At 35.3% G+C, this 23,178-nt stretch overlaps 1 long non-coding RNA gene across 1 annotated transcript; it reads right to left on the reverse strand.

The window, feature by feature from the left end:
- Positions 1-8,383: 8,383 nt before the first annotated feature.
- LOC141511750 (uncharacterized) lies at positions 8,384-17,677 on the reverse strand. The gene is made up of 3 exons (XR_012475384.1): positions 17,211-17,677; positions 11,882-12,024; positions 8,384-8,447 (listed from the first exon to the last, which is right to left on the reverse strand). It is a non-coding gene; the product is annotated as an uncharacterized LOC141511750 (long non-coding RNA).
- Positions 17,678-23,178: the final 5,501 nt, after the last annotated feature.

Consider the following 23,178-nt stretch of genomic DNA (forward strand, 5'->3'; position numbering starts at 1 on the left):
TTGAAGTTTTTACTGTTAAATGAGAAATTGGTAAGTTTCAATGAAATTGTTACTTCAAGTTTGTGAATAAGATGAAGGACTGTGAGATAAATTATTATTTTTCTCTCAAATTAGTAATCAATTATTGAATTAGGACCAGAATGTTTTTCAGAAGTCTATAGTTTATTCAGTCTCTGAATGACAATTTGAATTAACTTTCTCCTCAATTTTCTTCAGATCCCACCCAAATGGAGAAGTTCACTGTGCATTGCACACATTTAGGTAGGGATAAATTCTTTGATTAAATTGCCCAAGGCTAGGTAATTTAGGATTGATGTTCTTTGTCCTTCATTTTCTAAGAAGACCATGACATCAGGGAGGTGAGGTAAGCACGTGAATTATATTTGAGTGAAGGGATGCTATGCTGTCACCAGTCCCATGTTCTCCTCCAGAATCATCTGGGTTCAATGGTCAGATATGAATCAGAACAACTGGAGATGACCCTAGATGAGAGCCAATTAGGATTAAGTGACTAGCCCAAGGTCACATAGCTAGTAAGAGTCAAGTGACTGAGGCTGGATTTGAACTTCTGATTTCCTGACTCCTAGGTCAGTGTTTTATACACTGCACCACTTAGTTGTCCCTTTAGAAGTAAATGACAACCAAGGTTAACTCCCCTAAATCCTTATTAGAATAGGTCCACCTCTCATTATAAGATTCTTTCTCTAATTAATTTTTAGCCAATCAGAGTTGATTGCCACCCTCAGGAACATTCACTGCTCCAAATGCACATAAGCTGTGAGCCCACCACCATGATTGATCTTTGACATTTGAGGATGTCATTGACCCATTTTATTGCTAACATGTTAGCATTATTAATAACATGATTAATCATCCATAAATTATGTCTCTTGAACTTTGTAAATGTTATAATCAGCATAATTAATAATAGTTAAGAAATTAATCTTAAAGTATCAAAATTTATCTGGTGACTAGAGTTATTAAAGCCTGTATTTAAAGACTAATACTTAGGTTTTAGAGGTAGCTTTTAAAATGTATTATGCAATCATTTTAAAATTCATCTATTTCATTAAGAATTTCTATTTTTGTCACACAAGACGGACCATGTACTTTTATATAGTCCAGTTCAATAAATCAGCATTTCATGTGCATTTTAAGATGTTGTAGGGGGAAGAAATGAAAGACAAAAAGGTGATCTCTATTGTAAAGGAATCCTCATTCAGTTGGGGGAAAATAACACATAAATAATTACATGTATGTAGAGTACAGAGAGAGTTGATGAACATAATAATTCTTGAAGAAGACCATGACATCAGGGAGGTGATGCCATGACAAAAACATGAATTGGATTTGAGTGGGGTGGGGCGCTGTACAAAGTCAACAGTCTCTCTTTCTCCTCCAGAGATATCTGGGTTCAGTGACCAGATATGGATCAGAATGACTGGAGATGCCCCTGGATGTGAGGCAATCAGGGTTAAGTGACTTGCCCAACGTCACACAGCTAGTCTAAGGCTGGATTTGAACTTCCATCCTCCTGATTCCAAGGCCATTGCTCCATCCACTGAGTATCTGAAAGGGTAACACATTAGTGGTTGAGCAGGACTGGGAAAAGTCTCTTGCAGAAGATATGACCCATCCTGAAGGAGCACAGGGAAGCCAGAGGAAGGAAGAGAGCTGGGAGAGCATTCCATGTATAAGGATTAACTAGTAAATAGGTAGGCAGAGTCATTAGATAGAGTACTGTGAATAAGTATGGCTCTTATTTGGACACCACAGCTATAAGCAAATGCTACAACTGGTAACAGTATACCCAAAGATGTCTTTTCCCCTTTAACAAGGGAAAAGCTGAGGTATTGAGCTCATAAATATAAACTTCTAAATGATGAGAGGTCAAAATATATTGATCACTGGCAGCAGCGTTGTGCTTGTTCTGTAAGAGCATCATTTAAGAGAAGGCTTTGAGTCAGAAACTGGGATGGACTCTTGCTGGAGGAATTTAAAAGAAATTCAGAGAGAGAAAGAAAACCAAAGAGAGAGAGAGAGAAGGAAAGGAAAGGGGAAAGGAAAGGGGGAAAGGGAAAAGGGAAGGGGAAGGGAAGGGAAAGAACAGCAGTATCTAGGAAATAAAAGAAATGAATAATTAATAAATAATAAATAAAAGAAAAAAGTAATCTGAGGGAATTTTGCTTTAATTGTAGAGTAGAAGAAAGATTTCTCTAGACTTGCAGTTTGCTAAAAGAAACTAAAAGTTTTAGGAACATGGTCATGGAACATGCTATAAGTTACTAGAAAAACAGGATGAGTCTTGCATAATCGTTTTTTTTTACATTTTTCAAGGCCTGAGTTAAGTGGCTTGCCCAAGATCACACAGCTAGGTAATTATTAAGTGTCTGAGGTTGGATGTGAACCCAGGTCCTCTTTACTCAAAGGCTGGTGCACTATCCACTGTGACACCTAGCTGCCCCGAGTCTTACATAATCTTTAAGATCATCAAAAAGAATCCCTTCAAGGTCCTTTTGAAAAAGAGATAGGTGTCAGGCAGTAGGGGGCACAATGGAGTCAGGAGAAACTGAGTTCAAATTCATTCTCAGACACGTAATAATTGTGTGACCTTGGGCAAGTCATTTAACCCCATTGCTTTGAAAAATAAAAAAAAAGTGAGTGGGATGGGTGTCCAGGGACAAAACAGAGACTCAGAGCACTCAGTCCTTTCTCTTGAGGGTCAGCAAATAATTATTTAATCCTCCAGAGAGACAGAATAGCTAGTAGAAAGAGAACCTTGGAGTCAAGAAGTGGTTCAAATTTTATTTCTGACATGCTGGAGGTATGAATTTGGGTAAGTCATGTAGATTCTCAGTGTTCCAGATTAAATTAGAAAAAAAATAAAAAAAAGATCACTACTTCATTTCAATATATAAAAGAGGAGTTTTTCCAGTAAAGCAGGGAGAATATAGTGTAGTTGATAAAAGAATTGGACTCAGACACACAAAGACTTGAGTTTTAAGTCCTAATTTTGACATATGCTGAAACCTGGGTGAATGAAAGCTGTTCTATTGCCCAGGCAACACTACAGGACTGGAAATTAGAGATGTGGTAAGCAGTACCAGTGGAAGGAATATCCATGCTGGTATACTGTCTGTACTGAAGAAACACAAGGGACAAAAAAGGAGGTAAATGGGTTTTTTCCCCCTTCAAAATGTGCACTGGATTTGACCAATTTCTTTTTTTTTTTTAACATCCAATCCTCAGAACAGAGACAACAGGGCATTTGCAATATTTGGCAAGAGTTTGTAAGGTAATGACCATTCTGAGAGGTGTCATAAAAGGTACCATTTGTGATGGAAATTTCTGTTTTCAGCCATATAAAAGGTCAAGAGGTTCTAAATTTTATAGCATGTATATCTCTCTTCTCTAAGGAAAAAAAATAGACATGATAGAAATGATCTTTTATAGAAATGAAGAGAAACACATGGTAGAACACTGGGCAGGGCCATGGTATTTGAGAAGCAGATAATTTCAGAATAACAACCAAATCATAGCCATAATCCATACTTACATAGTTTGCTAAATGCTTTCTTGCATGGTGACTGTATGAAGTGGATGGTACAGCAATTATCAAGTATAATTTTCAGGTGAGAATACTCACTTGTCCATGTGGCTAGAACATTGGACTTAAAGTCAGGAAGACTTGAATTCACATCTGGTTCCAGATACTTAAAAAAGTTTGTACCCATCCTGTTTATCTCAGTTTCCTTATCTGTCAAATGAACTGGAGAAGGAAATGGCAAACCACTCCAGTATCTTTGCCAAGAACACACTAAATGGGGTCACAAAGAATCAGATATACCTTAAATAACTAAGTAACAAATAATAACAGTCACAAAGTCAATACAAATCACAACCTGGACTAAGAGTAAGTCTTCAAATTCTAAGAACAATTCAACACCACTTGTCATATTCCGTTAATTCTCTGGATACTATTTCCTATAGTGTGAGTCAGAAGATTCAAATATATAGGCCATTATTGCTGCCTTCAACCTTCCCTAGTGCTCACCTAAACCAGATTAAAATGTAATTAAGAAATTTTAATGAAATAAATATAATTCAATTAGTTCATCTTTACTTGATATTTAACAAAGGATTCATATCTTTTGTTGAGCCTTGTCTAAGAACTCCAATTGTTCATAACTTTTCCTTTCTCATATTTATTTGTCTGTGACCATAAAGCTCATTTCCCATGGTCCCATATGTTGCTCAACATATCAGGGATGCAAGCACAAAATGAGAAGGTTGGTTGAGTTGGCGTTAGAGGTTCCTTCTAGTTCCAGATCAATTTCATGATCCTATGTTTATCTTCCAATAAAACTGAAGTTATTTGAGAATAGAAATAGGGTTTTTGTTTGTTTGTTTGCTTGTTTTTGTCACTGTATCCCCCTTCCCTAGCATGGTGCCAATCACATAGGAGAAGTTTCATTAATATTTGCTGGTTTGCAATTCTTGACTAAATTGTGGTGATTGAGAGTGTGTGTATTTGTGTGTGTGTGTGTGTGTGTGTGTGTGTGTGTGAGAGAGAGAGAGAGAGAGAGAGAGAGAGAGAGAGAGAGAAAGGATGGATGTAAAGATAGGATTGACAAAGAGACTTAGATATAGAAACACATTCATATGTGTATAGCATATACATATATGTATGTGTGTGTGTATATATATATACATATATATATATGTATATATATATATGTATATATATATACATATATATATATACATATATATATATATATATTTGTTATAGGACATCCAGGTGGTTTGACATCTATTTGTGTTACCTCGGGCAAGTCACTTAACCCATTCAGGGCCATCTTCAGTAATCCTAAGTCACATCTGGTCATTGGACCCAGATGGTTCCCAAGGAGAAAGTGACTTAGCACAATCCCCCCCCCCCACTCAAATTCAATTCATATGCTTATGGTATCACCTCTCTGATGTAATGCAAATTATGCAACTTTGATCATATTGAATTCATAATGCAATTAAATGTTATTTATTGTTGTCTTGCTGTTTTTCAAGTTAGATTTGAGATTTTAGGATGCAATTTAGGATGCAAAGAAAGAGATTTGGTAGAGAGGTGAAGAAAATACGCTTTAGTGAAGGAAATACAATATGAAAAGATCATAGAGTATGGAACCCAACACCCAGTAATGCCCTTTGGGTTTTCAGATCATAAATAATGGAACCCAACACCCAGTAATGCCCTTTGGGTTTTCAGAGGGTTCTTGGTTGGGTCCAACAGGATCTGACAGTTTCAAAAAGTGAGGAGGGAAGGTATTAGGGAAACTTGAACCTAGGATGCAGGTAATGGTTTGGGAATTGGTGTTGATTCTTGCTAAGGACAACTCCTGGGAAATTGTCAGAAGAGTTGACAGTCAAATTCCCAGTAACAAGGAAAAGAAGCTTTAGCTATTACTATTAGCCTTGGGAAATTTGGGCTTATCTAGCTTCTTTTATGTAGCAGGGTTGGGAGACTACCAACTTCCTTAAAGTTATTCCTCAGTTCAAATGCCAAAACTTTTTATCATTTAAAAAAAACACAGTTTTGAAATTAACGGGAGAGGGAGTAGAACCAAAAGAACAAAAGTACAACCAAAAGAACACATTAGCAACAACATTGTGAGATCATCAATTTTGATGGAAGTAGCTCCTCTCAGCAGAACAGAGAGCTGGGACAACCCTATTAGACTAGCTATGGAAAATGTTATCCCCATCCAGAGAAAAAATAAAACAAAACACACACACACACACACACACACACACACACACACACACACAAAACTCCAACTCTTCAGAATCTGTTATCTCTTTCCCTTAATCTTAATTCCTCATATCAAAGTGACTAGTCTGTAAATATGTTTATCAGAAATATGTATGTACAATGTTAACCTGTTCACTGCTGAAGGGAGGGGGATGGGAAGGGAGTGTGGAAGTAAATTTTGTAATTTAAAATATATATATATATATATATATATATATATACATGCGGATGAATGTTGAAAAAACTATAACATATATTTGGAAAAATAAAATATCAATTAAAAAAGGAAATTAACAGAAGAAATGTGAAAACAATGAAACCTATTTTTAAACTGCAAATTCAAAACTGTTCTTTTCCACTTTCTAGGAACTTGGATGCTGTGAAACTGGAAGGCAAATATTGGGATTCAATAAAAGAAATGATTTCTTCTTCTTGGAAAGTTTTCCTTTCCAGTGCAAAATGTTTACAAGTGGACAAGAAATGATTGCAGTTCCAGTAAGGAAATTGAGTGGTATCAGAGAGTAGACAGAGTGGTGGATATTTGGATATTTCAATATTTGGATGGGTGGAAAGTCAGCTTGGAGGCAGTGAACAAGATCCATGAGAAGGAGAAGTCCTGGAAGCAGTGACTGCATTTTGAAGAAAACTGAGAGCCAGATTCAGTCTGTATGTCTTAGATGTTAATTGAGAATTGAGAGACCAAGGAAGGTTCTAGACTAGACAGATTTTTAAAAAGGTAATGAATGAGTAAGAATCCTCAATCTGATGCGCTCATAGAGCACTAAGTCTTGACCTAGTGTTTAAGAGGCAGCTGAGTGAGAATGCCAAACCTACTAGGGGCTTGTGGTGGGAAGCTAGGCTTGCCTGATGATCAGAGCTATCACTGATGTCCCAAATCCTTGTCTGAAAAAGACCACTTTTCTAAAAAAAGTGTTTTGGCCCTTCCTTTTAATTACTCACAAAAAATCCAACCCTCTAGAGGGTTTGGGGTTTTCTTTCAATATGAGATCAATAAATAGGAAGAAAATTAGCAATGATCCTGGCTCCAATGCCTCAGCCCAGATATTCATAGCTTAGGCTGCAGCCCAAGTCCCCAGGAGACTAGATTTATTTGTTGCCTTTAGAAGGTTGGCATATAAATATTCTTTCTGTGTTCCAAGATGATATGAAACAAACAAAACAACAAAAAAACAAATCAATAATTCTTGCCTTTTTTGCTGAGGCTCCGTCCAAAGAACTGATCTAGCAAGATACCACAATTGTAAATCTATGTCTCTTCCCTCTTGAATGGGCCCTTATCATCCCTTTCCACTGTTTTTGAGCAAAGATACACGTAGGTTAGCAATGTGCTGGTTAGTCACATTTACCATATTTGCAAGACAAAGTGAACAAAAGATAAATGTAATTTTAAAAAATCGAGATATTGGGAGGAGGTACAAAAACTCTCATGAAAAAGGAGGAAAGGGGGAGGAGGAAAAAATGAACTACTTCTATTCAGCAGGATTTCAACATACTTTCTTATAATACCTGTCCATTTCTGGGATATTCAGTCCCAGGCCTTAGGTTTAACATTGAGGATCATATGGCTGCTTCTCTCTGTTATTTTTACTCCCTCAGTTTCTCTTACTTGTCATAGGGACTGTCATACCTCTCTACCTGGATCCCAATATTGTTCTAAAAAGGGACAGAATAAGTTTTCAGTGAACTTTGTGTCCCACAAATCTTAGGGACAAGGCTAAGTGCCCAAACTCAAGGACAGAGGAACACTGGAGTTATCTCTATCAGAAACAGCAGGCTCTGTCATCGGGATCTTTCTCTAATTTATAATATCAAGATAGCTCTTAGAGAAGAAAAAAGGTTGGGAACCCTTAACATACAAGAGATAAGCATGAGAGTCCTTACATTCTGGGACACACTTGCTATACAATATAGGCATGACATATTACTGGTCAAACAAAATATATCAGGATATGATAATGATAATGATAAAAGGTTGAACTTTCAGATTCATGTAATAAAACTTCTCTAAGGAAAATTTCAACTATAGATTTATGCTTTAAAAGGAGGATATTTGTTGTGGGCTTAGGACTTGGATAATTTTGATGCATTTCCATTATTTTCCAAAAGAAAAGTCAATCTATCTATCTATACATATATACATCCACATGATTATATATATATATATATATATATATATATATATAATATTTATGTTGAAAAACATAAAACCTATGATTTAATTGGTATAGGAAATGCCTGATTAATTGAGTAAGCAACTTTCATGAAACTCATTCTCTTACTTTAGTTCACTCCTATACTATTGAGAGATTGACTTGCCAAAGATGTACAGCTGGTATCTCTCAGGGACAGGCCTTGATTCTTGGTCTTTCTGACTTTCAACCCACTTTTCTTTCCACAATTTGACATTATCTATTGAAATTACTTCTTAGAATTTTAACTTCAATGTCAATAGCACATTTCCAAATGAAGTGTGAGGTTGAAATGACAGAGAGAGAGAGGGGAGGAAGCAGATATGGCAGAGTAGCAACATGACAGCAACAAGTGAGACAATTTTTGGCTTTAAGAATTCATTGACCTTGAAGCAAAGACATTCAATTCGTCTGTCATTAAAGGGCACCTGTAAAAATATAATAAGAATACTGTCATTGAATTATTCTCTTAAGAGTAAAACATAGTTGAGAAATATAAACAAAGATTCTCTAATGGAAATTCATTTAACTGGGTCCCTATTATGTGCAAGACATTCTTAGAAACTAATGCAAAAATATATAAGCATCATTAACCTTCTCAGCTAATTAGTGCATTTAAACTTGTACTCAACAAATGTATGATATAAGGCAAGCTATGTAAGTTATAAGCATCATGAAAAAGAAGAGATTACATTCATAAAACTGAAGGGTTGGAGAGGAAAAACACCTGAAAACTATAATACCGATAGCCAAGATTTAGGGGATTAACACCAGTTTTGTATTTACTTGGTAACTCAAAATTATCTGGGGAAGATAAGTATCATTGTGAATGTCTCCAGGGCTCCAATAGACACTCAATGGAAAACATTTTATAAACCTTGCAGTCATTTTTTTGAATATAAGAGGAAAGAGTATTGATCCTATGATATAGGAAAAAATTGCAGGAGAAAATTCCTTCACTGAGGGCAGATTAGCATCAGCCTGTTAATTTATAACCTAAGAGAGTTGCCTGTGCTATTGAAAGCTTAAGGGACTTGCCCAGAGTCACATAGCCAATAAGGATAGATGCAGAGCTTGAATCTAAGTCTTTGATTCTGACTTCCAAAGCACTAAATCATTGTCTTTCTGTCAGTTATTATTAATATGATCCATCATTATCTTTATCCACTAAGTTGTTCTTTGTTGATTGATTGTTGGTATGTTCTCAAAGGTCTAGGCAAGGGGGTTTACAAACACTAACATGTCCTTCCTGGCTGGGAAGAATCTAGTACAATTCTAGTGATGGATTAACAAACATCTTAAGAGGCAGCTAGGTGGCACAGTGGACAGAGCACTGGCCCTAGAGTCAGGAGAACCTGAGTTCAAATCCAGCCTCAGACACTTAATAATAACCTAGCCGTGTGGCTTTGGGCAAGCCATTTAACCTCATTGCCTTGCAAAAACCTAAAAAAAAGAACATTTTGGTCAAGTTCGGAGACTCATCCTAAGGTCTGTTCCAGGGGAATGAATTCCTCAGTCTTGCAGCCAACCTAGCAGGAGCAGCAAGCCTCCCCACCTCTTTCCAGGAAAGAGAAATGTAGTATATGCCAAGCAAGCCAAATAATGGCCAATACCTTGGACACTACCTTTCTTAACACCTTAACACCTTAACACCTTTATGGAGATAATCCAATATGCTGAGCCTGAAAACTCTATCATCAGATAAAATCCCTAACAACCCTGCTTCCAGTTTGACATACCTAGCTGTCATCAACAGGGACTTCCCCACTGAGCATGTATTCAACCTGATGGTTGCCACCATTACCAATCTTCCAATAAAGGACTGATAAGCCAAAACATTTTGAGAAGCTTCTTATGTGCTATCTCTCCCCCTAGTAAATTTTAAACTACTTGAAAGTAGGGACTGTTTAACTTTTCTATTTGATTCATCAGCACTGAGCAAAGTGCTTTGCATAGGATAAGCAATAAATGATTTTAGCAAGAAATTCACTCATTCACGAGGGAACTATAGCTATGAGGTGCTGGTGAGAAGGAATGATTCATGTCTAGAAGATGGTTCTTTGAATTATCCAAATAAGAAGATATGTGTCCCATAGTGATTGCCAATGCCTGGCAAATAATGGGTCACAAAGAACACCTTTTTGTCCTTGTCAGCTGACTGCATATACTTAAAAGCTGGAAGGTTGCAAGATGTTTTTGGGTAATGAACCTTTTAACTAGAATCTAGTCAATTTTGACATTCTAATCATTTTGTGGGGGAACAAAAACCAACTCTATTTAAGGTACATAATGATCTCTGCCCAGTCATCTACTTACTCATTTTAGAAAGTGCATTACTGCTATTTAATGGCATAGACGGGATGGTTGAGGACTAAAAGTTAATTGAGGATTTCTCCAATAAATGATAAGACATAAAAATTCATACATATATATATATATATGTATATATATATATATATATATATATATATATATAGTTAGGGAAGCAGTATGGTAGAAAGACAGCAGAGTGCCTTATGAGAATGAGAAAACTTGAGTTCAAATTCTGGTTCATGATTTCATCAGCATAGAAGTCATAATGTGGAAATATCCTCTATCCAAGCAGATCAACAGCTCATTTGGATCCTTTCATTTTCGATAGCTCTGGGAGCAATAAGGTTGAACAAACTTGTCATTATCATAAGGTGAATGTATAAGCCAGAGTAGCATTTGACCCTAGAATTTCCTGACTCTAAGGATGAGCCTTTAGAAACTTTATTCTTGGAAATCATTTTTTTCTTTCATTCAACCTTGGAGCTCAATTATAACAAACTCAGAAAATGGTAGGATTGGAAGGTACTTTAGAGCTCACCTATCTACATCCTTATTTTGGAGATGAAGAAATGGAGGTTGAGAGGGTGAAAGTGATTTGAGCAGTTCATCACCAGACAATGAATTGTGGTCAATGGCTGAATTAAAATATGACTTTGGATCTGTATCTTGAAACTTTAACAGACAGGAAATAGATTGATGTTTTCAAGCTTGGCTTTTTATTTTAATAGCTTTTATGTAGCATTTAAATTTTACAAATGACTTTGCAAACATTACATCATTTGTTCCTCACAACTGCAATGGTGGGTATCATTATGCCCATTTTATAGATAGAAAACCAAGGCTTAAAAAAGCTAAGTGATCAGCTCACACAGTGAATAAGTCTCAAAGGTTAAGTTTGAATCCATGACTTCCTGATTTTCAAGTATAGTGCTCCTATTGGGGTTTGGGATGCTGTTGAATGGGAATGTTTGCCCCTTAGTTTTAGACTTCTCTTGTTTTTTTTTAACTTGAGCTTCTCACTACACACAAAACTGCATAATTCTAGTTTCATTTCTTTTTTTGCATTATGCTTACAGAAGGATTTTTTCCCCCTAATTCAGCAGTGAAGTCATTATGAGTTGTCACATTAAAAATTCACAGGTTATGTGTGTAAAACTACATAAGTAGTATTTTAAGTGTTTTTCTCAGTATTGCTGTGTTAGTTAGATATCAAGTTTCTTAGTTCTCATCCATCCAAATGCATGGATAGCCTTGGTCTAATTGGATGTTTTTGAGAGCTTTGGGATAATGGGAACTTTACATGCATCAAGGGATTACAATTCTTACTAAATCGATAAATTCTGCAATGAAACTGTGATTGCATAATTGTAGGTATTATTTTCACTCTGCATAGCACAGCCTATCTATTCCTTCTATTTCCAAGCAATTATTATCTATATCTTTCTGTTTATAATCCCATGTACTGGACGTTTTCCTATGATTCTTATCAAACTAGGATTACAGCATTATAAAAATTGAACTTTACAACTATTATCTTTTGCCTTCACACCTTGATCTGATCACCTCTTTTTTCTGATCATCTGGATGCTACATTATTTCTCATCTAGAAGTCATCATCAGTAATTTGCAATATCATGCATTTTTCCATTGTCTTTTTTGCTGGCAACTGCAAGTCTTCCAAAATTGTATTCTCTGTCATAAAGAAACATTGGGAGAATGTTGGCACTTAGAAAGATGGGAATTTCCATCATTAAAAGTATTACATGATTTTTTCCAAATATGGTCCAACTCTGCCTCATTCAGTTATGGGCACTGTTTATTATCCATCAGCAGTGCTTGTCTGAATTTTTATGCTGATGCAAAAAGGACATGGGTTGCCTATTCAATAATACTTCATGATTAGACAAACTTTGTATTTCATCAACATTATTTTTCCATGATAGATGATAAACCTATCATTTGTTTTTTAAAAATCATATTGTTGTTTTTAGATTTTTATATTGAAATTATTTCCAGTTATATCTCCTTCACTACTACTCTGAATGCAATGAACTTTTCCTTTCAAGGAAACACAAGCCAACATAGCATATTCATCATGAAAGAATGAATTTCATTGTTTAGTCTTTTCTTGATAATTGTACTTATTTAAATGTTTGTGCTTATCTTCATTGGATGATTTGAAAATAAAATATTTCACTTATTTCTGCTATTTTAGTTTTACATGAATGGCTTTTATTGAAACTTCATTTTTTGAATTTATTATAAGGCTTCACTTTGCAAAATATTCTGTTTGGAAGTGCATCTCAAGTTCACTTGATGGTAATAATAAGCTATTCAAATATCTTTTTGCAAATATCTTTTTTGAGGACACAGCATAATATTGAACTGACAGAATTAAATTTCTTTCCTAAATTAAGAGCCTTTTCTGCCAGCCTGCAATTGTTTTAGCATTGTAATTTTGAAATTTAACATCAGTATATTTTCCAGTTTTATCTTTATATCCGTTTTCCTGGTATTGATCCGTGGATTTAATCAATCAAGTCTTTGGCATCTATAGCATATATACATCTCAGATAGATGGTAGATACAGAAATGCTTAGTAGATAAACAGGAGAAAGGTATAATTAGATAACAGATAGGAACAGAGGATAGATATAGAGAATAGAGATGGTATAGGGCCTTTACTTATATCTTTAACTACACTGGGGTGCACATGCCCACCAATTAAGATTAAAAGATAAAAGGAATGGATATTTTTGTAATTTAAAAAAATAATTTAAAATTACTTTTGAAAATGAATGAAGTGGGGCAGCTAGGTGGCGTAGTGGATAAAGCAACAGCCTTGGAATCAGGAGTACCTGGGTTCAAATCCGGTCTCATACACTTAATAATTACCTAGCTGTGTGGCCTTGGGCAAGCCACTTAACCCCATTTGTCTTGCAAAAACCTAAAAAAAATGAATGAAGTAATTAACAGTTTTCCCACCATAATTTTTTTAAAAAAAACCTAGCTTCCCATAGCAACTTTGACATTGTTTATTACACAGGAAGAGATTATTTTTCCTCTAATAATACTAATGGCATCTTTTAATTTCCAAAGCATTATAATAATCATTTTATCATCTAATATTCACACTAATCTTATGAATAAAATAGTTATTATTCTCTCTTTTCCAGATGAGGGCAATGAGTTTCCAAAAGGCACTAATTTCTTGAGATTACTGGATGTTAAGGGATAAGTTTATTAAATGCATATGCATTTGACTAAGAACCCAAGAGTCAGCAAGGTCTATAAGGAAGAGTTGGAGTAAGTTTGGAATGTTTTTCTGGCAATTTGGAACTTTTCTGGCAATGCCTTTAGGACAACTCTGGGGATCTGCTAATTAGTTGTTCACCTCTGGGGAAAATTTGCGACTATGAGGGAAAATGCTGGAGAATGGGTCTTTGGAGGCCCATAAAATTCCAGACTACTGACCCTGAAGTGACAGTGAATAGTCACAGCAAACTGCAGTTAATAGTGGGGGTAACCAAGGGAGCCACAAAGTATAGGAGCTCAATTTTGGCAAGTAAAGGGGGGTGTCAATTATTCTAGCAACCTACAGAGATTGTGTTATCCTTGTTTTTCTGTCCCAGTCCATTGGCCAGTAAATGTTCACTGAGTGCAAATTGGCCTCCCTGCAGGAACAAAAAGATAAATCGATGAAAGAATGATTCTTTATTCCTTAGTATAGCAGTAGTTCAAAATGAGAGTCAGGGGGGTAACAAAGAGAGATTGACTCTAAGGAAATGGAAGGTGATTCAAACAAGCTGCATGAGTGGAAAGGAGCAAGGGATGATGATGAGGACATCTACATTTGGAGAGAAGTAAGAAGTACTAGGCTCTTCCTACAAATGATGGATCTGAATTTCCTGAGAAGAAGGTCAGTTCTCATGCCTCACAGAAAACTAAGATGCTACTACTAATAAGGAAACATCGTTTGTAAGACAAATTATGTCTAGACTCAGTCATTACTATGATAAAAACAACAATAAAAATAACATTTGTAGAACTCTTTAAAGTTTGCAAAGGGCTTTTCACATGTTATCTCATTTGATACTCATGAACCCTGGTAGGAAGATACTATTATCCCAATTTTACAGATGAGGAATCTGAGCCAGAAAGAGGTAAGGAATTTTGACCAGTCACAAACTTAAGAAGTTTTTGAGATACATTTGAACCTGGGTCTTTCTAACAGTATGTATGGCACTCTGTGCCTTCTACCACCTAATTGTTATAATTAAGGTGAAGGCACTCTCTAATTGAAGAGAAATCTGGAAAAAATGGTGGGTGTGGGGTGCATATAAACAGGCAGAAAAATTTGTACTTGTAATCCACAAGTCAGGGAAGCATGGCAAATTAGGATAGATCTTTGTACCTCTTCAACATTTTGTTGTTTGCTTGCTCAGTCTTTAATTAGTACTGTCTGAATCTTTACTTTGCTTCTCATTTGACTCCTTACTGGCCTGGTTGTGATTCCTGGATTGACCCAGGTTCCATTTTAGTCACTGGCTCATGCATCTGGCTCTTTCAGTTCTTCTACCTCATTATTGATCTTTTCATTTACTCTGGAAATTTGACCCTTATGTACATGGCAATGTTTTACCAGCACTTTTCCTTTACCCTTCTCCTACAAATACGCGGCTAATGATCCAATCTCTTAAAAGGATTTACTCAGACTCATAGAATTCACCCTAAACCTTTAGAAGGGAGTTTGTAGGGGCAAATGTCATATTGGTAGGAGATTCCCTTTTTAGAGTTATGGAATCTGTCATATTTTAATCTAACTTGAACCATGAAATTCTCCCCCTTTCTCCTCAGAGCCCATGTTCAAGCTGTAATAGAAAGTCTTTTGAAAGTAGTCAGACTGAAGAGTTGCTCTCCATTTCTGGTGATTCATGTGTGACCAAATGAGTCTGCCAGAAGGAAACCAAGAGGGAAAAAGATCTGAATTTTGCAACATTTCTTATTTAACTAAATGTAGGGTTCTCAGGAGAATATGTTACATAGAATGTGATTTAGGTTTCTGAGCTATGGTCAGCTCTTGCTCAGATGAGAGCTCAGGTTTTAATGTTTTCCCCTAGATGTAATGAGAAATAGGGCTGGGAATAGAAGCTATAACTGTGGCTTTCCACCTTCCTCCCCCCCACCCCAATCTCCCTCCCCTCTTCTTGAGCCTAGCTAAAGTTTTTTTTTTCTTCTGGGCAAAGCTGCAACTGGACAATGCCCAATTAAAAAGGGGACAAAATTGTTGAATGAGACAAAATTATGGGTCAGTAATCAAGGATATTGATTGTTAAGCAATCAATTTTGTGTCTTGGACTTTTTGGGTGTTTTTGAAACCTATATACTGCTCAGGATGATGCTCTTTCATAAATTAAAATAAAGAGGATTTCAAAAGAAATCAATTATAATAAAGTACAATCATCAAGCTATAAGTCTTAATTGAATACACAGAAACAAGTTTAACATTTTCTAGTAGAGACAGTAGCTGAAGTCTGGATAAAAAATTTAAGTATATATAACAGGAAATCCCAAAATTAGAGGGACAAACCAAGAAAATTGTTTAAGTCAAGTAGAAAATTCAGACATAAGACATAAAGAAGGGTCAAGGTTTATAATGTTCCAGAAAATGTATAGCACTTATATTTTTACAGGCATATACCTATTTTTAGGCCTGGACATGAACAATCAGCCCTCTCTTCCAACTTTTCCTACAATCTTTCCAACTGTGGTGCTTCCCATGGCCTAAAATCATTATTACAAAAGAAATTGGCCATATTTAACTCACAGTATATAGGAATTCCTTTAATGAAAGCAAAGGATATTTTTTTAGAGATGGGATCATCTGATACAGAGGTTTTTGAAATGAAAAAGAGACAGAAATGAAAAAAAATATTCCCAGATATGTTGCAAAACAGATACAATAGAAAATATCAGGTATGACATAGGGAAGAGATTGGCAGTAGATGCATTCAATAACCTGTAGCAAATTATAATGCAAAATATGGCAGGAAAAAAGTACATTACTAACTGTGTTGGCAATGTCCCCCTATGGACTATGGACCCATTCCATCTTATTTGCAATGTATTCTCCTATCTAGCTTGTCATTCCCAATAAGGATGTCAACTTGAAAACAGATACTATTGTCTTTCTTTTCTATTTGTAATCTCAACACTAAGGACAGTGTATTTCACATAGTAAATGCTTGATAAATACATTAATTCTCAACCTGGTAAAGTCAGCTCTATTATTATCCTAGATTTTCAGATGAAGAAATTGAGGCTGAGATATAAAGTGTCTTCCTTAGCATCAGGTAGTATTTGAGGCAGGATTCACTGGCAGATCTTCCTCACTTTATGCTATGCTCCTTTCCTAACACAAGTTAGATGGTCAGCACAGAAATAAGATCCATTTGCAAAGAGGTACTTTGATATCTGTTGGAGGCATCTCTTTGTTGTGATACACACTTTGATTTGCCAATCACCCTATTGAACATAAGGAAGTCAATGATAAAACAAAATGTCTCCTTGATGGCAAAATGGTCAAAGAAAGTCTTTGTGGTGTAAAAAATGGGAAATTAAATTAGTGTCAATTGATAGGGGCATAACTGAGAAAAACCTGTGGTAAGAGTATAATGGAGTATTATTGTGTCATCAAAAATAAATGATTCCAGGAAATATAGGAAGCTATCTTTGAAGCTGTACAGAGCAAAATAAGGAGAACCAAGAAAACAATGTACACTATTTATAATCATGTAAGTAAAATAACTGTAAAAGGCAGCTGAACTCAATTTAATTTCATCCTAGTCATGGAGAATGGGTGATATAATACATCTTACCATCTATGTCAGCATGGGATGCCAGATATTTATTCCTGGCCCCTGGCACAGAGGCTCCATAAATGATCCTGGTAGACTGTGTTATAGGTTCTGATAAATGGATCTTAAAGATGTTTTCTGGTGCAGTTGACTTTCTACCAGTGGTCCAAACTGGCTCATAAGTTAGGGCAACTTTGCTCCAATCCTTTTCATTATCTTCGGTCACCTTGGTCCATTCAACAACATCATCATCATCATCATCAACAGCAACATATAATCATCATCAACAATAAAACCACAGCAACAGCAACAACAGCTTTCTTAGTGATTCCAGCTTCCCTTTCTTCCCTCTCCCTCATCCTCTTATCATTACCAATGTAGGCAATCACCTCAAATCTTGTGACAGGGTATAGAATACCTTCTGCTCAATGAGTTCATCTGATTCTGCCAAAATGTTTCCTATCACAGTATCCCAGAATCACTAAGTTGACCCCACAATCCTTAATTCTGGCAGAGCTAATCTCTCCAAAAAATGCTCCCTTGGCCTATGTGTAGCAATTGTGATGTCACAATAATTTTGCATCAATTTAAAGTCAAGGTAAATGGAAAGGCAAATACCACTTTGGTATTACCAAGTATTTTGGCCTCATTAATAGTAATGATGAGATCCCATTTTCATATTCAAATCCCCACCCCCATAAGCAACTTTCTGAATGCCATGGAACCTGACTTTGAAACTCATCAAAAATAATCCATAACTCTGGAGGAGATTTAAGTTAGAAGTAGAGAAGCCAAAGTGATCATCTTTAAGGGGATCGTATGTGCAGGAGAGTAATGATTTACCAAAGATCACACAACTAATAAGAATCTGAGCTATGATTGAACCCAAGTCTTCTTAACTTCAAGTATTTTATCCAATTTGCCCTTTTTTGCTAATGTAAAAGATAATTCAGGTTCCCTATTCCATTTTTTAGAAAACAGGAATAAGGTAGAAACCTAAAACCAGAAAACTATGGTCCCCATGTTCATCCCTGACATGAAATATTTAGGAACAAAAAGGAAAGAAATAACCACGAACCAAGATGATCCAGCAATAAAATTTCATGCAGGATTGATTTGATATTCTTTTTTGTGATAGGCTAGCTAGACTGGTAGATTAGGAAAGCACCATAGATACATTATTTTGGATTATATTTGGTAAAACCTCCCATAATTTTCTTTTATTATTCTTGAGAAATGGAGAGAGGCTAACCAGAGGGGGAAATGGTTTTGAAGTTATTTGAATAACTGAACTCACTTTTGATTAATCCAAGTTAATTTTGAGGGAAATTTTCAGTAACATACTGTATATGAATTTGTTCCATACATAATTTTACTAATGATTTAGATCAAAGTATGGATAGCATGCTGATCAAGTTATCAGACAACTTGCTATTCCTCCTGTCTCTGTGTCTTTGCACTGGATGTTCTTCAAGCCTGGTGCTCTCTTTTGTCAATAACATTTCTTAGGATACCATGAATTCTGTCAAGATTTGGTTCAAATATTACCTTCTGTAAAGGCCCTTTCCTGATTCTCTTCCTTCCTCTAAAGTCACTGTCAATCTACTCTATTTGTGTTTTGGATACACATATCTGATATATATATATATTGTCTCCCTCTTAGAATGTTAGATCCACCAGGACAAGGAATATTTGTTTTGCTTTTTTAAAAATTCCCACAATCTAGTACAGTACTTAGTACAAATAAGAATTTAATGCCTGGTTGTTGATTTTCACAGAGGAATGGTCATCTGAGGGCAAAAATATAATACACTGGATGATGCTATCTTTGTAGTCAAGGTCATAGAGAATACAATATACCTGCAAGAAGATGGAGCGAAACTGTGAGGAAGGTGCTGTTATCCACATTTTACAATGGAAGAAACAAAGACAAACAAAAATTAATTGCCTTGGTAATGCAGCTAGTAAGTGTCAAAGACTAGATGTTAATTTTTTTTTCTTTTACCCAAATCTCTGAGCTCTTTTCAATGTGCCACATAGCTGCCTCTGCATGAGTGTTGGTTATAGACTCAAAAGAGATCTTTATTCCATCCCTTTCTCCGTACTAGTTACATGACCATGAGATAATCCCAAACTTTTTTTTCATTATATAGATACTTTATTTGTTTTCCGATTACATAGAATGGTAGTTTCCAGCCATCTTTTTTTTGGGGGGGGGTAAGGTTTAGAGTTTTTTTCTCCCTCCTTCCCTTCTATCCCTCCACCCCCAACAGAAGGCAATCTGAATCTGATATATTCTTTACGTTTGCATCTATAAAATGCATAGATCAAAATTGTATGACCACAAAAATTTTAATCCATTTTTCTTATATTAAAATGAATATGATAAGACATGTAGCATATTGAATGAGATAATATCTATAGAGTAAAAATGCTTTGCAAACTTCTAAGTTCTTTGTAAATGTCAGCTACTATCACAACAGATATGTCCTGCATTAAAAAAAGCAGTTAATTGGTTTTTGCACTGGTTGTGGACCATAACAAAAATATTTATTAATGGATTGCTGTCAATGTGGCAAGAACTCTATAAAGGAATATCTCCAAGGTTTTGTCCTTGGTTCTATTCCACTCAACAATTTAATGAAATTTCTCTAAATAAGTAGATGACATGCTTATCAGTTTTGATGATGACATTAATCTGGGAGAGAAAGGTTATACATTGGATAGCAGATTGTAATTCTTGAAGAGAATTGACAGGTTAGACAGTGGAACAAAACTTACAAGATGATATTTAACTGGTAGCCTCATAAAGTTCCACTGTCCTCTCTCCTGATGAGAACAAATTTCTGATGTGTCTAATTCTTTTGAGAAAGGATATTGGAAAATTAGAACACTGCTAGAAGAGATTGACCAGAAATTATGAAGTCCATGTTATATAAGAAGAGATTGAAAGAACTCAAAACATTTAATCTGGAGGGCATGAAGGAAGGATAATGAGTATTCCTGTCAATGACAATCAAAAGCTCATTATTTGCTGAGTATATCTTGTAGACAAAATTCAAGATTTGGCTAAGGTTTTAACTAAATGAACTCTCTCTTATATCTTTAATATCCTTTGATCCTAAGAACCCTTGTTTTCTAATTAGTTGGGTAAAGGAGATGAGCATGATGTTCTCCTATTACTAATTTGATACCTTTACTAGAGACATAGAAAGGATTAGGTATTATTTATTTCAATAAATTCATGAGGTCATGGATGATTCTAGTAGAAGTATCACGAAACAGTCACAAATTACTTGAACTCTTAAAAAGCTATTTCTATAAGTGATATTTGATCACTATAAAAATATTATCATTTAGTGTTCTATTTCTCAACTTCTATAATAATGACCTTCCATCTCAGTATGAACTCCTTTCTGGGTTATATGACAATAAATTACTATACCACTAGAGAATATATCTTTGACCCAGTTATAGTATATGCCAGGCCATCTAAATTGGATATATAAATCATGATTTTCTTTTTTTTGTTTTTTCATCTTGTTCCTCAGATTACTGAAATTGATGACTATATCACATTCAAATAATGGGAAACTAATAAAATTTTGGATCATGCTAATATTAACCCATTTCTGATTGTATTCTCTTCTTTCTGGATTTTTGGAATATGTGAATTGTATTTATCAAAAGTCTCCAAATGAGATTCTGTAAAGTCTAAAGAAAATAATTGAGAGATGAAAAAAATGCTAAACTATGTAAAATAGTCTGTGATTTCATCAGGGTAATCTCCTCCAAATATATATAAATCTTGAAGAATTGTCTGAAACACAGAGATTAAATGATTTGACCAGGGTCATTTAGCTAATAATTGCCAAAGGGATGATTTGAACCCGATACCACCCCTAGCACTATGTACTATGTTACTCTGCCTCTATAATAGTTAAAACATTTAAGGCATTTGAGTGATTTAATAAAGTTGAGAAATACAAGTGAATTCAATACAGCCATTATTTACAGAGTGCCCCTGGAAAGCCACTTAACCTCATTTGTCTCAGTTTCCGCATTTACAAAAATGAGTTGGAGTACTTTGCCATGAAAACCTTAAATGGGGACATAAAGAGTCAGAAATGACTGGAATGATCAAACAACAAAAAACATTTATATAAAAAAATTGCATTATGTGGCATTCTTGAAATAACACTGGACTGAGTTACAACATTTTTTTTTCAATAGGTAATGTGGAGCTATCTAGAGAACCTTGCTATATAAAGGGAAGCTCTCATCCATTTAGACCTTAATTAAAATTTCCTTTATGATAATGCTGAACATCTTTGATGATTAATTTATTGGGGATAATAAGGTTTTTTTTAATATATCAATCAGTCATTTTTATTAAGTGCCCCTCACTGTTCTAGAAGATGTCTTCAAGAAACGTACATTCTAGCAAATGGAGTAATAGTAGTGATTCTTTGATATAATGAAACATTTCAACACAATTAGAACCATCCAAATGTCGAATGGACTTTCTCAAGAAGTCCTAATTGTCCTGTCACTAGAGTCTTTCAAATATAGAATGACTATCAACTTCTAATGACTCCTTATTACTGGGGATATATTCTTCCTATACTAGTCACTTGGTCTTAATCCACAACTCACACTTAATATAGTGTTTCTATATGTAAATCTCAAACCTGACTGTACCTTATTCATCTATTTCTACAAATATTGCTATCTTTTCCTCTATCTCAATGTCTGTCCTTACATTAAAATCTGTATTTTACCAATCAAGATTAATATTGGGCCAGGCAGAGAAGAGGACTGATAGGTGGTGGGGCTCTATGGATTTAAGGGTATGTGATTTTGTCTTAGAAATTACATTGTTGAGATTTTACCCTAAATATATGAATGGGGAGATATAACATTCATAACCAATTTTAAAATAGCACAAAATTTTTGAAGCAATATTTAAAAAATAACACCATCAGTGGAACATTATGAGACAATTAAATGACAAATATAGTAAGTACAAGGAAAAACATAAAATCCCATGAAATGATACAAATAAAACTAATAAGAACCAAAGGCATACCTAATAACTACATAAATGAGGAAGGTATGTCTAGGATGAGATGATTAAGATTCTGCTAACTCCATCTTTTCCTTAATGAGGTGACAAATTAATTTGATTAGGAATAAACTTGTCTGGTTAAGTTCATAGATATGGCATGTATTCTTGAACTTAGCTTTTATTTAACATCTATTTTCCAAGCACTGTTTTGAGACTACAAAGACAAAAAAAAAGGAAGATAGTCTCTTCTCCCACGAAGCTCACATACTTAAGGAGATGACATATATGGACAGCTTCAGCTATAAATCAGATGGAAAAATGACCTGGTTTGGGGTGGCTAGATGGTGCAGTGGATAGAGCACCGACCCTGGAGTCAGGAGTACCTGGGTTCAAATTCGACCCCAGAAACTTAAAAATTACCTAGCTGTGTGGCCTTGGGCAAGCCACTTAACCCCATTGCCTTGCAAAAACCTAAAAAAAAAAAGATGATCTCGTTCAAGTGTAAAACAGAAAATGATGTCTCTTCTTTGATGTCATTTCATTGGATAAAACATGAAAATTATGACATTGGACCATGAGACAGTGCCACAGACTTTAATGCTAACTTTTCTTTCTGCTTCTTCAATTATTATGTCTGTAATAATTGCAAAAGACACTTCCCAGGTTAAATCTCAGAATGATAGTTGCAGACACTAGGTTGGAATCATTACTAAAACAAAAGCTTTTGGGCTCAGCATCCTGACCTGTCTTTAACAGAGTCTGAGGGAAGATATTGGTGAAGGTGATTCTGCCTATCATCTTTTTTTCATTGTATTTTGTTACTTCAGCTAGGTTAGCTCCTTGAACCCTTCTCCGTAACAGCTACCTCCCCAAATGATGAGGACAATGAGTGCTAAATTGAAAAGAATTCCAGCTGGACTG

Source organism: Macrotis lagotis, chromosome 2 (assembly GCF_037893015.1).
Source record: "Macrotis lagotis isolate mMagLag1 chromosome 2, bilby.v1.9.chrom.fasta, whole genome shotgun sequence".
NCBI classification, from domain to species: Eukaryota; Metazoa; Chordata; class Mammalia; order Peramelemorphia; family Peramelidae; genus Macrotis; species Macrotis lagotis.